This window comes from Balaenoptera physalus (assembly GCF_965194825.1).
Source record: "Balaenoptera physalus genome assembly, chromosome: 14".
Taxonomy (NCBI): domain Eukaryota; kingdom Metazoa; phylum Chordata; class Mammalia; order Artiodactyla; family Balaenopteridae; genus Balaenoptera; species Balaenoptera physalus.
In genome coordinates, this window is record NC_138893.1 from 10,954,128 (window position 1) to 10,970,641 (window position 16,514).

Here is a 16,514-nt window from a genome sequence, read left to right on the forward strand (position 1 = left end):
CCAGAGGTCACCCAGCAAGGCCAGGGCCAGGAGTGTTCCCAGAGGGAGCGTCAGTGAGTCTCAGAGGCTTCCTCGGAAGGTCTGGTGTTTCTGAGAGAAGGAAGGAGCAGCAGAGTTGAGGCAGGCCAGCTTGTGCTGCCTGGAGATCAGATCTCGTTCCTGCCTGAGAGGTCTCTGCTCCGGTGAGTCAGCAGGAGAGAAGCATCCTCTCTCAGCAGCGGCCAGTGGGGGCAAGACTAGGCAGGCAGGTTGGACCGACTTTGAAGAGATGCCTGGGATGCTTTGGATTGGCTGGATCTGCTTCCGGTCCTCCTAAACCCTTTGGGTCCAGGAGTCTCTTCCTTGGTGCTCCAGAGAGCCGACAGACTCTCCAGCTGGTTCCCACCTCTGGAGGGTGCCATGAAGACTAAGCCAGTGTTAAGACACTGGCAGCATCTGGCACACGGGACGTGTTGAATCCATGTCATCTAATGTTATTGTCACTTATTGCATCAGAATCCGTTTTGTGTTTACACTTTAGAAGTCTGTTCTCCTTCAAACCAAATGGTTCTTTCTGGCAGACATGCTCCACCCCATCCTCCTCACCTCCCAGAAAGTTTGGGCTCCTTTTTGCTTTCTTTGTGTTCCAGATTCATTTCTCTCATTCATTCCCTTGCTCATTCATCCGTCCTCCCAACACTAATGCTAAAGAGATCTGTGCGCTGGGCCTGTGCCCTTGTGGAAGTGCTGTCACCTGCTTGTGACACTCCCATGCACCCCTCCCACCCCCCAGATACACACACGAAAGGGTCTTTAGTCTTTCTGGTTCCACGACTAATTTCTGAATAGATAGATGCACGTGACCTCCATTTTTTTGTGCGTGTATTTTTTCAGTGCCAATAGACTTTTTCACAGGAACTCAGCGCCTGCAGAGAGCATTTGGAGGCTCTGATTTAGAAAGCACTCCCTGTTCCAGGGTCCTCTGAGGCCTTTGCTCTCTAGATCAGAGAAGGGAGGAGCCACCACAAGCCTGATGGAGAAAATCAGGCCCACGTGTAACCTGGGGCCTGCTCCCTACCCTACCCTGCCTGGAACCATGCTTCCTGATGTGAGGTCTGGGACAGATTTCTGCTTTTCAAGAGCTGCCTGGGTAAAGAATGAGAGTCAGGTTACTTTAGAAACCAAGTAGTCTTTTTTATTTTCCTCTGCTGCATCAGAATGTGCATTTTATTTTCTATTTATTTATTTTTTATTTTATTATTATTATTTTTTAAATTGAAGTATAGTTAACTTACAGTGTTGTAGAAACCAAGCCGTCTTGCTGAGGCTACATGACAATTACAAGCCACCCAGAGAATTGCCCGTTCCACCAACACTCACCATGTGACTGTGGGCACGACCCTGCAGTGGAGTGGCCCCAGTGGCCCTTTTGGAAGCAATGCCCCCCTCCAAAGCAATTTAAAGGGGAAATAAAAAGATAGCAGGGTCAGGCTACAAATGCTTACCTAGCCTTGGAACGCTTATTCGAGATAGTTCTGTGTCAACATGGGGGCAGCTGTTGCTGTCTTGGGTGAGGATAGGAAAAACAACTGGGAGGGGAGAGGTCGGGGGCGGGGGCGGGGGGGCTGCTGGAGAAATCCTTGCACAGCAGCGGGGGCTGGGCCTCGGGATGCAGCCGCAGCAGCGCATGCTCTCCAGGATTCTATTTCAGGCTGACTGGAGGCAAGAATGTGTTCTTTGCCATAGGAAGAATGTTCCCTCAGACAGAACTGCTAATCGGGCGAGATGAAGGAGGAATGTACAGCCGGTGTTGGCTGCTGCTGCTTTTCCAGCCGCCTTTCCCTTCCTTGCCTGAGTCCCATGGATTTGGGGCCGGCTAATTGAGACGGCGGCTGAAGATCCACCCCGCAACCCGCCGAACCCCACAGCCTTCATTTTGGAGAATGTGGGAACTTTCTGAGCCTGCGAGCTCCGTTGCACAACTCTGAGCGATTTTCCAGAGCTACCCTATGTCATCTGTCTCCTTGACATAAAGAGGGAAGGAGGGAGGAAGACGACGAGGCTGTGGACGGGCCAAAGAGACAGAGGAGGGAAAGCAGGGGGAAATGGGGAGAGAAGCATCTTGCTGACGTCAAAGAAGACCACACTCCCCAACCTCAACCGCCCACTCCCTCTAATTTACTAGAAACCAAACAGCCTGTTTTGAAACCTGTAGCCTGCAGTCTGTTATTTTGTTTTGTTTCTGTGTTTGTGTGTGTGTGCGCGCTATTCTCCCTGGACCCAAAGGGCCATTCATTGCTGGGAGTTTGAAAGCTACCTGATTTCCTGAAACGGAGGGGATTTCCATGAGTAATAATTCAGCCCGTGCTGGTGCAGGGCGCTGGAGCTCAAGTAAACTGACCCAGCTGCTCGCCGGCTGCTGGAAGAGTGCCCGGGGGAGGGGACGGCATCTGCAGTTGGGGCCGCTGCGGGCGCGGTCACGTGGCCCGGCCGGCGTCCGCGGAGCTGGCTCAGGCTCGCCCCCCGCCCCGCCCCGCCCCGCCCCGCCCGCGCGCGCGCGCCCTCGGCCCCGCCCCCGCGCGCCCCCGAGCCCCGGCCCCGCCCCTGCGCTCGCCCGAGACCCCTGCGCGCGTGCGCGCCCCACGTGGGCCCTCTGCTCTGCCCGCAGGCGCGCGCCTCGCAGCCCGCGCTGCCTTCTCGGGCCGCGCCGGCTCGAAGGCGGAAGGCAATTCCCCGGCTGGTGTAGCAACCTGTTTCGTGGGAAATGCGGGACAACCGAGGATGGCGGGGGCGGCCCTGTGTCCTAAGCTCCCCCCTAGAGAGTCACCTTTTTGGTACACCTTTTTGGTACGTTGGCTCGGTTGATTGTGCTTCCCAGAAGGTTCCCCTAGTTCTGTTGTCTGGACAGCCAGGGCCTATTTACAAATAAAATCGGAGCTGGCAGCGGTAACCTGCATGTAACCCGAGCCTAAAGAAATACCGTTTCCACTACCCAGATGGTAGGGTTCAATCTGTGTTCTGGCCAAGGCCGCACAAGTTAATTTTTAATCCTAGTAAAAAAATAATAAACACGGCATTAGCAACTAAATGTTTATCAATTTGCAGTTCATTTCCAGCCAGATCATTTCACTCCTGCATGTTTTTACTGTTAGCTGATGCACTGGAGTGCTTTTCATGAAACCATATGTGACTATTTAAATTCTAGCCTCTATAGCATTTATACGGTGCTTTTCACCTTAATTGGATAATGTTATTTGGCTGTTTCAGCTGTGGCCCTCAAATATCGCATTTTAATGATAAAGATACTGCAGTAAAGAAAGGTTAAATGATTTGGTGGGGATCACCCCACAGTTAAGGAATGATACCAGGCAGGGATCCCCTGAACGGGAAGATGTCTCATCAAGGGGGCAAAAGCAACCAGAGCACAGAAAGAGGAGGATGGAAACTTGCAAGCGTCCAGCCGCTCATCCAGCCAAGCCTTTCTGCAAATGCCCTGGCTGGTTTTGTCTTCTTAGCGGAATCAGCAAGACCATTTGGTGGCGTCATCTACTGTTTATCCCCCGACTATTATAGCCAGAAACAATGATTCAGCGACGACAAATGGAGTGATGGCTATACTGTGAATCACGCAGGCACTGAACCCACTTCCCAGCCTCCCAGTTCTCCTTCATTTGAGTATATAATAGAAATCTTGATATTGCCACGTGGTTCAGGGTGGATCTAAAGTGGCTGCTTGGAGAAAGGGAGAGAAGGAAGAGTTTGCAGAGGCAGCGGCATACAACGGACTAAGTCAGACCTACGTTCCATCTTTTTCTCCTTGGGAGAATAACTCACTTTCTTGAAGCCTCAGTTTTCTTCCCTGTGAAAATGAGGGGCTAGCAGAATACCCTCGGAGGGCTGGCACGCACATAAGGGGCATTATGTATTCAAGGCTCGGCATCGTGCTTGGCGTCTAGCAGACGCTAGTAGAAATGCTCTCGTTAAGAAGAGTAGTCTTGGCAGGGTTGGCAGGCAGTGGGTTGAAGATACCATATATGCAACTCCAGATATGAGGCAATGCCCCATTTCCCAATGAGCAAGTTACAAAAGTTTGTGTGTGTGTGTGTGTGTGTGTTTCTTGGCTGGCTTGAGTATGTACACTTGTAATGATACAAGTGGAATAGTCAAATTTCTAGTTATAAAATTTAATTTCTTGATTTAATTATATGCCTATTTAAAATTATATGCATAAATATACTTATTTAGAATGTTGCCTTTTTTTTTTTTACTCATTATCCACATTCTTCATCATCACCTGTCTTCGTCATCACTCGAGCCCCCTTTTGAGCAATCTCACTCCGTCTTCCAGAACACACCATCTTGCTTCTGCCCGAGTATTTTTGAGTCTATATGTTGCAGTCTCTGGAAATGTTAATCTCAAGCTCAGTATCTATTTGTGATAAAGCTGACTTCTTCTTGTCCTGCTTTAAAAAGGGACCTTAATGGGGTTGTGGCTATGTAAGGAAGTGTTCATGCACGTTAACGATGAAATGAAGGGGTGAAATGACATGAGGTCTGGGATTTTCTTTGGGACAGTTCAGCAAGGAGAAAAAGATAAAAGACAGAAAAAGGACCAGTGAGGCAGATATGGAACAAACTGGGTAATTAGTAATCTGGGCAATGGGTATATGGAGCTTCATTTTACTATATGCTCTTCTTTTGATATATTGAAAATTTTTCAGAATAAAAACTTTAAAAAATGAGCTTTAAAAGACTTGCTTACAGTATCTAATACTTGCAACTAGAGGTTGACCTTCAAGAATGACTACAAAAACTTCTAAATTTCTTTGATTAACAAAAATACAACTTCTTCTAGGGAACCTCTATGAACATCCCAGACTTGTATTGATTGAATGCCTTTCAAGGTATTTTGTTATTCAAAATAAAGAAGTCAAGTGAGCACTGTATACTATGAGGAACTTCTGACAGACACAAATGTAAGACGACATCTTACATTTGCCCATACGTGTTATTTTCCTCAATGCTTTGTTGGTCTGAGTGGACAGGGGTTGGTAATGACCCCAAATGGAAAACTCCCATAAGTGATAGGAGTGTCCTTTGTCAAAAATACCCATTACCTAGTGCCCTCGTTGGCATCTGAGCTAGAAGGCCCAGGATAGCAGGGAACATACAGTCCTGGAGGCGGGCCTGGTGGCATCTGCCTGGGGATGGGGTGTCTGGGATGATGTAAAAGGAGAGAGGCAACACTTTCCTCATTGGGCAATGTTTATCCCCTCGGGAGAGGGCACAGAGCCGCGGTCCACACAGCCAAAGTGAGAGGACGCTTGGGTAATTGTCTAGCATGCTCCAAGTCAGGCAAGACTGTTTAGGCCTAAGAGTCCTAAATTACCACAGTCTGAAGGGATGGGAAAACTGTTCAACATTTATGTTCGTTTTATAGCCATGGCTTTTCCAGAGGAGGAAAGAAAAAGCGATTATTTTAAAAACACTTTTGAAGAATAGGATGCTTTCCATAAAACGTAGTAGAGTCTTTGCCAATGAGGATTACAACGAAAAATATCTACTCGGCCTGTGTGGGAAGTCTGGAATTCTCTGGAATTCTTTGATTTTATTGTCTTTTCCCCTGAGGATGCATTGTGCTAGGCCACAGTAGACCCATCATAATCGTTGAGAGATTTACTTCTGACACTTTTCGGTAGCGCCTTGTTCACACTCAACGTTTCACAAGACAGAGAATTTTTAATATTTTGAAGGAATCCTCCCTCAGACATAAAAATCACAGCATCATGGCCTTACAGTGTGTATCCCAACATTTCAGTGCTGGCAGATTCATTGGAATGCAGAAAAACAAAATAAGATCAACAAAACACCAGCACTTGCAAACCGAGAGCAGGTTCCTTTTGGACGATGTGTGTTTTTTTTGATGAGCTAAGTGTTGATTCTAACCCAAAAAGACCAAAAAGTGTGAGGTTAGATAAGTGGCTGCTAGATTCATTATTGCCATGTGGATTCTGTGAAGTCAGCTTAGAGTCACTGGGTGTAGCTGCAGAATAAAGTTTTTGTTGTTCATCTTTGCTCTGATTGGGCAGTTACCGAGAGCAGAACCTGCACCACCTTCCAGAAGCCCTCTGGTAGCTTCAGGTCTATGCCCGGAGGGTAGACGCTTCTAGCAATGGAGCTCAGGATGGATTCTGCAGGCAAGGCTTGAGCAATGCCAAGTGGCCCCCAGCCAGGGTAGAAGTTAAACCAGGAGATGGCTATCAAGGGCAGTTGTTAGGTTTGGCCCATCTGTCTCGAGCTGCTTTGCTGAGCAGGAAAGAGAGACGTTTGTTTGTGGATTTAGCTCATCGTTCTACAGTGCACTCTGTAATCTGAGTCTTTCTGTTTGCTCAAGAGAAAAACAAGTCTGACTTGCATACCATGGAGGATTTAGATTGGATGGTTTACATCTTTCACCCAGGTTCCTTGGAGCCCTCTCCTCACAGTTTTCTACATTTATTTCCCAGCAATCTGGACAGCAGCCTCATTTGGTGGTTTGGGATGTAGTTAACATTTTCCAATAGATGTGCCACACATCTTGGGATGAATATAATCGTTTCCCATGAACTGTGATGATTTCTTCCACTACTTTTGCCCCCCCCCCCCGCCGCCCGCGTGTGTGTGTGTGTGTGTATGTGTGTGTGTGTTTGCATGAATAATAGTATGGCTGTACCAGGGAGCAGTGATCTGACCGCAAAACAGTTTCTGTTGGGTTTTCTTTAGGATGGTTATCCTGCCCTCTGGTCAGTGGATAAATGGCGTTTGGATAGGATGTGGCACAGATACTTTAACCGTCCAGCTTAATGTATAACCAGTATGTTTTTCTTCTGTGTCAGCAGTTGGCAACATGATCGTGTAAATAAGGATTCTGGTGAGTTAAATGGATGTCTGTGGAGCGAGGGGAGGGCAGGGCTGGCAGAAGCAGTTTTGAAATCCATGCCAGTGGGTGCTGCAAGTGATAAGATCATTTGAGTAACCTGTAAGACCTGTGGATTCACGGGTTTCAAAAACAGGAAAGTCTCTTGTTCAAAAACCCTCTAAAGCAACATGTGGGCTCAGAAAAGAAGCTGGCTTGCGGTTTGGTGATTGTAGTTCCTTATTGATATAATGGCCAGTGACGCAAGGCCTCCTGGGATTGCAGTGCTGTGACCGCAGGCGACAGTTACCCTGACGGGGTTCTGAAACAGGCCCGGGGCTTTCTGGACGGATGAGAAGTCTAAAAATTTCCCTTTTCATTTCCTCTCTTGTGTGACTTTGTCATTTAAAAAAAAAGCAAAAAACTGGTAATTGAGAAGGGAATTTTGCCCTGCCTCTTCAGGAGTTTATCTTGACTGTGTAGCTTCCCTCCCACTCCCCGAAAATCCCACCCTGAAAACCCCACGCTAAAAAAAAATCGTCTGTTCTTGCAGATTTTTCAGTGGGTCTGTGTTTGATCAATCTGCTTTGAGGCCAGCTTCGTAATAAGCAGACCTTTAAAAAAATGGTATGATTTGGAGAAAACCAATCTGAAACCTCTCCATATCCTGGGCCTTCTGGGAATTTCAAGCCCCAGGTAAATGCTACGTTGCTCTGGAAACCAAACCCTCTCCCAAACACTGGAAGGCTCAGTTGGACAGGTGCTCCCAGGACCCATGCTCGTGTTCTAAAATAAATGCAAACAGGTGCCATTCCTTTGGGACACAGCTAACTGACCGCCGCACAGAAAATTCTGTTGGCTAGATGTGTGGGGCTGTGTTGCCCCAGAAAACTTTCTGCATTAGAAACAAACTTCAGGACTTCCCTGGCGGGCCAGTGGTTAGGACTCCGCGCTTCCACTGCCGAGGGCCCGAGTTCGATCCCTGGTCGGGGAACTGAGATTCCACAAGCCACGTGGCACAGCCAAAAAACCAAAAAAACGTTAGGATGGGGCTTCTGCTCTCCTGGCTGCCCTGGAGGGGATTCGGGCGTGACAGTTTGGCCCGCTGAACCTGCCTTTAGGTGGCTGCTTCCTGTGCTCTGCCTGCAGTGGGGAGAGAGGGCAACCCAGGGGAACCCACCTCCACACACCAATTCCTCTCAGAGTCCTTGTGGATTCTGGGTAGGCATGTATGTAGGTATATATATGTCTGCGTGTGTACATGCATGTTATGTGTGTTACCTATGTTTTTGGGCTCAGCCTGCAAATTCCTTTTTTCTTTTCTTAAGATTTTTTTGATGCGGACCATTTTTAAAGTCTTTAGTGAATTTGTTACCTTATTGCTTCTGTTTTATGTTTTGGTTCTTTGGCCACGAGACATGTGGGATCTTAGTTCCCCGACCAGGGTTCGAATCCGCACCTCCTGCATTGGAAGGCAAAATCTTAACCACTGGACCGCCAGGGAAGTCCCCCAGATTCCTTTTATTTTTCGGTGAATTCCAAGGAGATAACATTTGGAAGAAGCGTATGCTTCAGTGCTCCAACAAATTACCAGTCAAGTATTTGCCAGTTCTCACCAAATGAACCCATCTTGCGGATCCCTCTGTCTTGGCCCTGATGATCTGCCTGGGATCATTGCACAGCAGACTTTTCTGCCCTCTGTCTCTGGTAAGCCCAATAAATCTGCCCCAGCCACGTCACTGAGGCCACAGGGAAATGTGATCCTGCCACGTGTGGGAGCTCACGAGAACTGCCAAAATCTTAAGGTTACAGTGAGAGCAAGAACCACTTTCTGGGTTATGCATGTGTGCGTGGGTACCGTGTGTGTACTATGTGTGTATTTGTGTGCTGTGGATCTACATGAGCGCTGGGCATATGTGTGAGTGCGCGTGTGTATCATCTGTGTGCGTATGCACACACATGTGCATGTCTACTGTGTGTGTGACACGTGGAATGTCACAGGCCCCTTGGGACAGTGATGGAAGGATGCTGGTGTACGTGAGCCTGCTTGGGAAGAGCAGTCACTTCAGTACAAAGTGCTCTTCTTCTGGTTTGCTGCCCTTTCTCCCGTCACCAATATGCACGGAATTTGCAGAAACCTTAAAGACAAGTAAAGGGTCTGTGACATTTCTCCTGCCTGCCTGCCTCTCATATGAGTTCTTTTTAAGTTATCTTTTTTCTTCAGCCTCAGGAAAAGGGAGAGAGTTTTGGAATTGAGAAGATAGATCAAGGATTCAATAGCACGCTGTTCTTTTTCATTGTGTGTGTCGTGTGTATGTTTCCTGTGCATCCAGAAGACAGGAGAAGAAAAAAGGGGAAAACAGGGAATCAGATGGGAAAGATAGTCTGAATTTGTAAAGTAAAACTTCTATCCCTCTACCCAGGACTCTGCCCCAATTTCCTGTCTCTAACCTCCGTGTCAGTGCTGACCCACTTCTGGCTATTTTTATTTGTTTCCTTGAAAATGCTCCCTGTGTGATTAGAGCTGACTCTTTGCCAACTTTGTTCTTATCCTCCCTGCCATCTGAGTCCAAAAGTGCAGCCCTTCCCACCTCACTCCCAATAATTATGGGTGAGTTCAGAGTCAAAGAACGGCAGGGTTTTATTGGCAATGTGACAAAGGAGTGACTCCTTTCCTTGCCATGAGACACAGAGACAAGCATCTGCTACCTGCGTGCAGAGCTTTGCACCCGTGGCATCACCTTTCACCTGGTTTTCCTCGCTGAAGCGCGCAGGCTCCCCTGGGGACAACAGTTCCATCTCCATCATCCCTGAGGGCACATGGATGCCGGGACACTCACCCCAGGCACTTATCTCCGATTACAGCCTGAGTCAGCAGGGGAACCAGGAAGTGGACTCAGGGTCCGGCATGGTAGGGAAAGTTGGGTCTATTTACCTTTCTTTTAAAGCAAACTTTGGTTTACTCGTTAATAAGTTAACCATGAAGGATATAGTGCTGGAGAAATTTGACTTGGCACCCAAATCTAAGTCACATATTGATAAAGGAGGAGAGGGAACAGGGAGTCTTTTGCGTTTTCCCAGCTTTATCATTAACCCAAAGTTTGGAAATATATTTGCTTTTAGAAGTGTCACTTTCCAAGTTTTCAAGAAGGTGTTAATTCTCTACTGATGAGGGTTTTTGGCCTCTTTAGCAGAAACCCGTGATAACTGGGGTTGCCCATGGTGCTGTGGAAACCCTGGAGGGACTATGTGACCAAATGAAGACTGACCTTGACTTCAGACAGGTTAATGTCCCAGATCTGTCACTTACTGTGCAAATCCCTTCATTTCTTTGGCCTCCATCTACTCATCTGTAAAATCCTTTCTCCCTCGGAAGGTTGTTACAAGATTCAAAAAAGAGACAGGGACTTCCCTGGTGGCGCAGTGGTTAAGAATTCGCCTGCCAATGCAGGGGACACGGGTTCAATTCCTGGTCTGGGAAGATCCCATGTGCCGCGGAGCAACTAAGCCCGTGCGCCACAACTACTGAGCCTGCGCTCTAGAGCCCTCGAACCACAACTACTGAGCCCGCGTGCTGCAGCTACTGAAGCCCGTGCATCTAGAGCCTGTGCTCCGCAACGAGAAGCCACGGCAATGAGAAGCCCACGCACCGCAACGAAGAGTAGCCCCCGCTCGCCACAACTAGAGAAAGCCCGTGAGCAGCAACGAAGACCCAGCGCAGCCAAAAACAAACAAAAAACAACAACAACAAACAAAGAGAGACATACGTGAAGGGCCAAATGGGAGAGTGGAAGGTGGTATACACGTTTAGTCTACAAGATGTCAGTTAAGTCTTAAGTCATTTTACTGGGTGGAAAAAAACTTATGTTTTCTCTTTCCAGAAGTTTCTGCAGGAAGTCACCCGTCCATGGTAAAAAAATATAATTTCATCATCCGTGCTTTTCCTACTTGTTTCCACTCGAGTGGATGGAGCCGCCCTGCAGAGCAAAAGAATGTTGTTGCCTCACTGCTGATAGGGACGCAGATCCTGAGAGTGGCCAGGGGTGAAGGTTTCCTCTCCTATTTGCCGACAGCACTTCCTCATTAAATGCAGCCATCTGCAAAAAAGGAGAGAAAAAAATAGAACACTCAAGAAGGGAAAGGAGGCACCAAGGACCCTTCTCAGATGTCTGTGGTGATCTTTGGGGAGGAGTTGTTTCTTTGTTGGCCCAAAGGGCCTGGCATAACTTCTTTTCTGGAGTTCTAACAGGTCTCTCTCCCCATGGTTCCTGTAGTAGAGACTTAGCACCTTTTGTGAGAAGAGCATCAGGAAAGAAGGAGAGAAGCGGGGGGGGGGGGGTCACCTAGGAGATGAGGGTGCAGGGTGGGCAGGACTCGGGTGTGACCACAAGGGGTGCGCTGTCTCTAGAGCTTTCTTTTTTCTTTATTGGCTGCACCAGGAGGCTTGTGGGATCTTAGTTCCCCGACCAGGGATCGACCCCAGGCCCACAGCAGTGAAAGCGCTGAGTCCTGACCCCTGGACCGCCAGGGAAGTCCCTGTCTCTAGAGTTTTCTGCTTGAAAAATTTTTAATGGTTGGGCAGCAGTCATTTTACACAATATCAGTGATAAAATACTCCTTTCTTTGGGCGGCTGCTCCTTCTGGGCTCTCAGTGTGCACTGGGTGAGTGGGTAGAAAGCAGACAGTGTGACCAGAGCTCAAAGGAACTGAGACATTTCTTTCCCCTAAAGGGGGCTGGAGGAGCCAACTGCTCAGGCACCCTTGGGCGTCAAAGAGTAATGAGAGAGGGAGAGAGAGGTGTCCACAGCCTGGAGAGACATGCCCAGCTGGTTCTCCTCTCTCCCAGACCAGTCCCCGGGCAGGGCCTAGGAGTGGAGCCCGTGATGGGTGGGCTGGGGACGGGGGGCATACTTTGGAGAGAATCTGGTAACAGACCTTCCAGCAAAGCAGACAGCCCTGGAGGGTGAGGGTGTGGCAGAGAACGCAGCATTCCTGCGTGCAAAGACTCCCTCCCCTTCCATCCCCTCCTGCCCTGCTCTGCTTCTGCCAGGTCTGCTGGAAACAGCTCTAAAGACTCCTGCTTACACCCAGCAGGGTGGGCTCATTTAACTACCATAACCACCTGGAGAAGAGTACAGAATCATGCCCATTTAACAGATGAGGAAACTGAGGTTCAGAAAGGGACAGGAACCTTCCATGGGGAAACAATGTGTCTGGGAATGCTTTGTCCTGGGTCTGTCATCTCGTGGGCTCCCTGCCTTCAAAGGCTGAGAGTAAGCCTTTCTTCCCAGGGCTTTGCGCTGGGTGGAAGATCGTTTTGGGGGGCATACATGGAGCTCCCCTTAAGCTTAGTGGGCCACACTTACTGCAGTGCAGCAAAACGGAAAGGTGTCACCTTTGAGAGTCCTTGAAGGGCGCAGTGCCAAACAAACAGGCAGCCCCGCAATGAGCAGGCGCTGTTTCCAGAGCGGCTGGTTTTCCATCCGTGGCAGGTCTAGTGATTTTTAGAGAGCAGTTTGCTTTGAAGGTGGCCCTGGAGGCACATGTTCTCTATGGGATGCCTGGAATTCTCGCTCAGAGGCAGCTTTGACCGTGGACACCTGCTGGCTGAAGAGCCTCCTTGGGCTTCTTTGGTCCAGAGACTTTGAGAGAGACTCTAACCTCCATCCCAAAGCTCAGGGTTGTTCTCATCTCTGCCCACCAACTTCTCAAGCAAACAGGAAGCCTCAGAAAATGGGGGAAGCATCTTAAGCAGAGTCCAGCTAATGTGACAGAAACTGGGGTGATGCAGGAGCCCTTGCTGCGACTCAGCATGGCCCATCTACCGGGTCCCTTGAGCCACGGTCACCTGAGGGGCCACCCTGCTCCCAGGACCCTGAGCCGCATCGGGTTAGCCTGAAGGATGGGCCAGCCGGAGGCTTCACCCAGAGCTCAGGGCGGGTCCAAGGGGAGGAAACCAGGAGCCCACGTGCCCTAGGCCTCGGGGGGTCCAGGTGCTGGCAGGGGTCTGCCTTCGTGTCCTGCATCCCTTAGAGATTGAACTCTTCCGAATTCGAGAGAGAAATCTGGAATTAGAGAAGGAATACCTGGCCTGTCCGGGTTATTTATGGGTCCCTGGATCCGCCTTTGTTCTGCAGAGCGGTGCGCATGAAAGGCTGGCCGGGCAGGGAGCAGTGCCCATCAGTAACTTGCACAGGAAATTGGAAATTGGAAACCGAGGGTCTACCCTACTCCACCTCTGACTCATGCTTAAACAAACCCAACACCCGCCCTGACCTTTGCTCCCTCCATGTGGGGCAGGCCGGACCTGCCTGCGGCTTCCTCTGCCCACCAGGTCCAGGGCTCCTGAAAGCCCAGCCTTTGGGCCGCTTCCTGTGCGAGAGAATCCTTCAGGTCCAAATAAATGCCGTGGATGCAGCTCATGATTTTTTTTTTTTTTCTTCTGTCTTCCACAAAGCGAATTCTTAAATTTTTTTTCCTCTTTAAATTTTCATCCATTATATTCATCAACGCAGAGAGATGGAATATTTGGTAAAATTATTTTAAGTAGCACTCCAACCTGTGATCGTAATTTTAAATCAAGGAATTTACCGAGCAGCTGTGGGAAGAACAAAGGGCCTGGGAGTGATTTAGGGCCTGAAGGAGGGGAGGCTGCATGGCCGTTGGCAGAAGAAGCTGGGGGTGGGGTGGGGCAGGTTGTGTGCCCACCCAGGGGGAGTCGGCCTTCTTAGCCCTGCCGTCGATCTCCGTGGGGCGACGCTGTAGTTTCCACCTGCTGAACACACCACACACGGCGCTGAAAACTGTATCCACGGAGCCGGGGATTCTGTTTAAAACGATGGCTGAGAACTTTGGCTCAGGAGTGGGACAGACCTGGCCTTGAATCCTGGCTCTGCCACTCACCAGCCTCAGTTGAGTCATCTGTAAAATGGGGATGATCACAGTAATCACATCTTAAGGATCTGGAGCAATTACTAGCACGTATTAAGTTTGTTTGGCCAGGTTTCTAGCATATAGTAAGTGTTCAGAATGCTATTATTACTGCCAATTGCCAGAAATGTACCATTATGTGCTCTCTCTTTACAACTGACTCATTCAACAAACATCTAATGAGCACCTCTTATGTTCCAGGTGCAGGGCTGGGAGTTGTAGGGATACAAACATGTAAAGCATAGGAATTCCTGCTATTAGATAAATAAACGTACCCCTTTGAGTTAAAAAAGTAATAATGACTCCCAAGAACATTTTATTAATTTACAAAGAGCTTTTCTTAGCAGAGGGTCTACTAGAAATGATTTGAAAAATGTATAGAATTTTAAAAAAGGAAACTGTCTTATTTCTAATTGTTTTTGAATTTATTGCTTTTCAATAAAACTATTACCTAAATTAACTTAATTTCTTAAAATAAGCCGTTCTTCATACCTGAGAACTTCAATCAGCTGATTGCAGATAATCAGACCTATTGCCAAACAATCTGGTTTGTCTAAGTGCCTTTCAAATAGTGACACATGGATACTCAGAAAAAATATCCTTTGTCATAAAGATATCATTATCCAGTTCTGCTAAATTACAATTTTAAGAACTAGAAGTTAGCTAGTCCAATCTCTCATCCTTTTAGCAGAGTTTTTTTTGTTTTTTGTTTTTTTTGGTCGTGCTGTGTGGCATGTAGCATCTTAGTTCCCTGACCAGGAATCGAATCCATGCCCCCTGCAGTGGAAGCATGGAGCCCTAACCACTGGACCACCGGGGAATTCCCATAGCAGAGTTTCTGATAGAGAATAGCTGGGCTTCTGCTCCAACTCTGCTAGGAATAGAGAGCTCACTACAAAAGGTAGGTACCTGCAGGGTTGAACAGCTCTAAGTGTTCCAAATGCCCTAATTAATGGGAGATGAATTTAGGTGAATTTGCATATAGCACATGGAAAGCACTAATGGCCTTTTTGTTGTTTTTCCTTTTATCTTGCCTTCCATCTCTGTAGTTCGGTCTTGCTTTGACTGGCTGTCCATCATTCCCCTTTCGCGCTGAGCTGCCGCCTGCCCTCTGCCCTGAGGGGAACAACAATGGCCCTGGTCACCATTGGGTGGCCAAGCATCCCGGGTCTTGGAAGTTGAGAGCCAGCATTCAGTTCATGGGCTCCTCGCCCTGTTCTCTGGGGTGGCTCAACCAGGTCCTGCTTTCTTGGAAAACAACAGTGAACTTTGTTCAGGCAAAGCCTTATTTCCCAAACTCTGATATTTGCTCGCTGGCCCTCCTCCCTCCAGCTGTTCCCAACTGCTGACCACTTCTTATGTACCCTGCTAGCTGCTTCCGCTGTTCCAGCATTTCTTGGAAGCCAGCCACTAGGGCCAAAGCAGATGCAGCACCGGGCTGTTGCTTGTGGCCTTGGCTTGTGGTCTGAACCCACCACTGGGCCATTGGGAAAGAGCGGCTGTGCGCCTAACTTGGAAATCATTGGGCTAAAGGCAGGATGGACAGAGCAGCTCCGCAAAAACCTATGGTTGCTTTATTTTTTCTTCCCACTTCTGGTTGCTTGTAGAATTGTTAGAATTAAAAAACAGAAAAGGCAAGCAAGCAAGTAAAAAGAGAAAAGTGATAAAAGGCAAAGGTTTATTTTTGGAGCTCTTGAATTCCGAAACTGTCTCTCTCACTTCTTCTAACTCAGCTTTTTTTCTCCTGGGGATTGAAGTCTCTGATCTCTCACGAGACTCTGGGTGCAGAGGCCCTTCTGGTATTCTGGATCTTGGAACCCTTTCAGTGAGGTCCTCCTTTGATTTCCGGTCCCTCTTGTTCTTCTGCTTTCCAGCATTTTTACTCCCCAAGTCTGATATCGGCTGAGGGGGGGCTACTGAGTGACGCTGGAGAAAGCCGTGCCTCTGGGGTGACGGGTTCCCTGAATTCTGAGCACCTCACCCAGAGGTCTTAAACCCTATGGACCTCCTCTGGAACAGAAAATGGGTTTTGTTTGACTGAAATGATATTTAAAATAATTTGATTTCGTTATCAACAATTAAGAAACAGGGAACACAAGAAAATCCAGATATTTCACTGCAGTTAAATCCCCTACACACGAACCTTCAAGTTGCGAACTTTCAAAGGTGCTAACGTTTGTTCCATCAACGTCAGGTGCAAGTGAAATTGCAGCTTGCCCTCCGTCTCCTATTGCTGACGATCCTTCAGCTCTACCATCTCCCACCTCCTCTCCCTCCTCCGGTCAGTACCTCTTCTTGCCCGTTCACTCGATGCCAGCTCCTGTATGCCATCTGTTGTCCGGTACTACTGTACTTTTCAAGGGACTGTACTGTAAGATTAAACATATTTTCTTCATTTTTTGTGTTTCTTTTTTATGTATTATTTGTGTGAAAAGTATTATAAACCTGTTACAGTACAGTCCTATCTAGCCGACTGTGTTAGTTGGGTACCTAGGCTAACTTTGTTGGACTCACGAACAGATTGGACTTATGAACGTGCTCTCAGAATGGAACTCGTTCGTACATAGGGGACCTGCTGTATTCTTGAAAAGGTGGAGAGCGGGCTGGACTGGACCTTTCCTCACTCTGGCACTGAGAGGCAGCTGCCCCTCTGACGTGTGGCACACATGCGCCACTTTGCCAGCATCTCTGCAACAACAGTGAGGGTCTT

The 16,514-nt window shown here is 48.3% G+C and overlaps 1 protein-coding gene across 2 annotated transcripts in view; it reads left to right on the forward strand.

Moving 5' to 3' along the window:
- LOC309642125 (uncharacterized protein) overlaps positions 1 to 16,514 on the forward strand; it is a gene marked incomplete at its 3' end in the record, with an annotated part of 275,923 nt that overhangs the window by 83,996 nt on the left and 175,413 nt on the right. The window lies entirely within an intron of this gene.